The sequence below is a fragment of the Elaeis guineensis genome, chromosome 16 (genome assembly GCF_000442705.2).
Source record: "Elaeis guineensis isolate ETL-2024a chromosome 16, EG11, whole genome shotgun sequence".
NCBI classification, from domain to species: domain Eukaryota; kingdom Viridiplantae; phylum Streptophyta; class Magnoliopsida; order Arecales; family Arecaceae; genus Elaeis; species Elaeis guineensis.
In genome coordinates, this window is record NC_026008.2 from 21,293,465 (window position 1) to 21,298,503 (window position 5,039).

At 33.2% G+C, this 5,039-nt stretch overlaps 1 pseudogene; it reads right to left on the reverse strand.

Moving 5' to 3' along the window:
• Positions 1 to 612: 612 nt before the first annotated feature.
• LOC140854298 (zinc finger BED domain-containing protein RICESLEEPER 1-like) lies at positions 613 to 1,254 on the reverse strand (annotated as a pseudogene).
• Between the last annotated feature and the right edge of the window lie 3,785 nt (positions 1,255 to 5,039).

Consider the following 5,039-nt stretch of genomic DNA (forward strand, 5'->3'; position numbering starts at 1 on the left):
TTAATCCATAGCGAAATTAAAACAACAATAATCGGTTGCCTATATAAGAAGGCCATCCAAGATTGTTGCTGCTAGAATTAGTTGAGTCATCAAATATATATAATATATCAAAAAATCATCATAGGCTCCACATACAAATTTTAAAATAATCTCAAAATTGCTTAAAACCCAAACAAGTACCTAAAATTTCAAATAAAGATGGCATAACAACATCCATTGTTCTTACTCAAACAAAAATCAAAAAGAAGTTCCAAACAAAACATAACATAATAAGATAATATGTCTGAAAAATATAAACAACATAATCTAAAAAAGAATGTATAACCATGATTCATCTCATTATGGGTTGGGATCAATATTGACCGAGCCTTGAGTTGATTGGGCTTCATTGATGGAACTGGAGTTCATTATATCTTCTACAATCTTATCTAACTTAGGTTTTAAAACATCTATATTGAAAGATTACAATAGTTAATAATAAACTCATTCAAAAAATATAATAGCAATACAATGATTAAATTATATACCTTTCTTTCCAAATATCCAATCTTGAGTACAAATCATGGCCTCAGTGACATCTGGTTTAAGTGAACTGCGATATTTATCAAGTATTCACCCATCAATACTAAAAGCAGATTCAGAGGCAACTGTAGATATTGGAATAGTTAAAATATCACATGCCATGAGAGAAAGATGAGGATATCCTTTTCAAAATTCAAAGATGTCTAAACTGGACTTCCTATCAACTCTTGGCTCATTTAAGTATAATTTTAATTTAAATTTCTGTGCAGTAGTCACAAATTCAAAGCTTTCAAATATATCAAAATTTTACAATATTATAAAAATAAAATAAATTATTTATTAGAACTAGTATTATGTACAAGATAATAAATTTATTTTGATAAACAAAAATTTATATTATCTGAAAAACATCTGCTTTTCTATATAGCTCAAAAGTCTCACAAGAAGTACCACTACCAATGTTTGCATCAGTTGTATACCAACAGCTGGAGTTTTAGAAAAAGAAGCTATATACTGATTGAAGAGAGAAAACATGCAATCACGGATGCGGACGGCCTCGATATAACCATATCCATACAACTTTCTATAACAATACTCTACAAACTGAAATTTATACCAAGGATCCAAAATAACTACCATGGCTAAGATTAAACAATGATCTGACCAATATTTTTTAAATTTTCTATACATTTGTCCTTCCATCCATTGCATAAAAGCATCTACACTCTTCATCTCTTGTCTTAAAGTAAGCTCAATCAAAAAAATATGAGAAAAGTATAAATTTGCTGTAGCATACTTAACTCCAGAAAATACAAGAGTAGCATCATAGAATACACTCAACAACTTGTTAATCTTCACAATTTTGTTCTACTCTTCTTCAGATAGATAATGCTTGTAATTGGAGTCACTTAATTTCAAATGAAAAAAAACACATCGATAAGCAAGAGCACTATCTAGCATCAAATAAGTTGAATTTCATCTTGTGGGAACATCTTGTCTTAAACCTTTTCTACTTTCCAAAGATATTTGTCTAACACATTCCAAAAATTTTTGTTTCTGAACTTATGAACCTCTCACATATTTAATACTTTCACAAACCTTGTAAATAGATTTATCTATCTCCTTTAATCCCTCTTGTACAATTAAATTAAGAATATGAGCAGACCATCGAATATGAAAGAAGTCACCATTTGAGTAAAGTGCATTTTTTAAATTAAGTTGGCTTTTTAACATATCAACAAAAATATCATTTACTGATGCATTATCCAACGTCATACAAAATAACTATTTTTCAATCCCCCAATCAATAACAAACGATAGATCATTTCACACAAAGATATGCTATTGTGTGGAGGCATGAAATAAAAGTTAAGAACTTTTTTTACAACACCTATTCTTCATCAATAAAATGGACGGTTAAACATAAATACCCATCAGTGATAATAGAGGTCCACAAATCTGAAGTCAAGCTTATCCTAGTAGGAATTAAGTATAGCCATAATAACAACTTTTCTTTTTCTTTTTTATACAATTTCAGCATATCTGCCTTAATAGTATTCCTTGATGCTAACTTGACATCCTCACAAACATAAGCAAATAAGGATCTAATACCTTCATACTCAACAAATTGAAATGGTAGATCATGCTTGATAATTGCATATGTCAACAATTCACAAAATTTTTCTGGATTAAATTTACTAGACTACATTAATATGAATCTTTGAGATTGTGATAAAATCATTTGCCCCACATCATGATTCTTCTTACAATTCTCTGTATGTCGTTTCAAATTTTCAATCCCAATCTTACCACCAAATTGATATTCCATACCACACTTGATGCATTTGCTTTTTTTTGTTGCTTCATTTATTTGAAAAAATTGATAAACTACTGAAGTTAACTTTCTTTTATGTTTACCAGTGGAATCACAAATTATAGCTGTATTTGAAGCTACAGGTGTCGATTCATTGGCACCATCATCATCACTTCTCAGATCTAAATTGATGATAGGGCTTTTATCCATCTATATCATATGATAAAAGCTTATATTAACTATAAAAAAAATTAAAAATAGTTAGAACATTAAAGAAAAGAAGAGAAAGAGGAGGCTCAGATTTAGTATTTCATTAATAACTAAATCAAAATAACAACAATCGATTGCCTATAAAAGAAGGCCATCCAAGATTATTGCTGTTAGAAATAATTGAATCAACAAAAAAGATATTTCAAAATTACCATAGCCTCCCTACACAAACCTTAAAATAAACCTCTGCACATAGGCCGTACTGCACATCTTGACATTCAGCATAAAAAATAGAAATCAAAAAAATTTTAAAACATCAAAAAATCAGCATCTTATACCCGAAATTATAGCATCAGAAAAATCGAACATCAATAGGTTAATGCTATTGAACCCATAAATCAGAGCAATATCAAGAAGGACTAAAATCCCTAACATAAATCAAGGACTAAAACCAGACCGCTATGAGATCCCAAAAATCCTAATGTAAATTCAAGAAAAAACTAGCAAATCGATGTATAAATGAGATAATATATAAATGAGACATGCAAGATAATATTTATTAAATAAATTGTAAAAGAATAATGATCGTCTGAGAGTCAGATAAAAAATCCATAGGTTAGTGCCATTGAACCCATAAATCAGAGCAAAATCAAGAAGAAAAAAAGAAATGACTACTAACAAAAACTAAAACCCCTAATTTAAACCAACCGAACAAAGAGGATTCCAAATAATAGATCAGATTCTATAAAATTCCAGAAACCCTAACGTAAATTCAAGAAAAAATCCAACCTAAGAACAAGCATCGGATCTAGATTGAATACCAACCCCAAAGATCGGAGGAGAATACTTAAGCTTCAAAACAGCAGAATCTCATGATTCCTTCAAGTTTACCGTCGTTGTGATGTCGCATGTCACGATGGCTAAAGATGGATGCCAGGTCCCGACTGGCACTCCCGTGATGAGGGAAGATCGGGGAGGAGCAGCATCTAAGGGAGGAAGTCGAGGAGGAGGAGGAGAAGAATACCTAAGCTTTAGATCAATGGAATCTCGTGATTCCTCCGAGTTTCCTTCAGCATGATCGCGAATAGAGAGGAGCTGGTAGTAGACGGCCACCTATTGCTGGCGATGTGGAAGACGGTGGGGGATCCTCGGTCGAGAGGAGGGATGGGATGGAAAATTCTAGAGGAGGGAAGATGAACAGCTGCGGAAGCAAAATCGATCGAACGACATCGGCAAATGAGTAAAAGGTAAAAGTAAAACCTAAAACCTAAAATACTTAAAATCGATTAAAGGATATAAGTATATAATGGGTTAAACGGATTATAACTCGACCCGACCTGATCCGATTGGACCCATTTATTAAACGGGTTAAACGGGTCAGTCGCCTAAAATCTGAACCCGACCCGATTATTAAATAGGTTAAACAGGTCGATGTGTTTACGATTCAAATTTGTTTAATCTAAATCCAAACCTGTTTAACATGGATCGAATGCGGATTGGGTTGGCGGGTCGGATCAACTTTTGCCACCTTTACCCATGACCGACCCAATCCGACCCACTTAGACCCGATCCGATCCATTTTAAAAGACCCATAGGGTCGGGTCGAGTTCTAACATTGGACCCATTCAATATTTCAGATCAGATCTGGATTTACTAAATTAAGATCTGATTCGATCTGACCCGATCTGAATTCAGTATTGAATCCTATTTGTAAACTATAGAGTAAATAAAGTGGGATTAGAATTTCAAATACTATTATAGTATTATTATTTTTTATATAGTTTTACTCAATTTGACTGTGAGATTTTAAGAAATTACTTATAAATTAATAGCCAAGATAAAGTAATATTTATTTTCTTTTGTTATTAAGTTCGCATATGTCAGTTTATCATATGAACTGAGTCTGACTAGATTTGGGCCCGAGCTAGATCCAATTTTTTTAGATTGAGACTGGATTATATATGGATATGATCCAACCCAAATGATCTAAATGGGGCAAACTTTTTGATCATGGATCCGACCCTATTTTCAATTGGATTGGGTTTGGGTCCAACATTAAGACCCGATCAAGGAACCGGATTGGATCGGGGTCACTCATGACCCGATCCGACCCAACCTATTTGCACCCCTACTCATTGCTGGCCATGATTGGAGCTAGTGAGCGCTGGGATTTAGTTCAAATAGGGCAGTCCCTGTTTGGGCTTGAGTTTTATCAACACTCGATCAACTATAGCCATCATTGGGGGAATGGTTTCATCACCGTCGGGGGCTGTCGTAGGTGGCTGATTTCGGTCTTCCACCGCCGTACATGGGAGAAGGGACATGGGAAGGGTGTCCCCTATTTTGGAGAAAAAGAGAAAAAGAGAGAGGAGGGTCTCTCTCTCTTCTCTAGTTGTTTGATTAATTGATAATTAATTATTTAATCATTTATTTATTTTCTCTCTCTCTCTCTTATATGGATTAAAAAATTTTTAGATGAAAAATTTAGAGGATT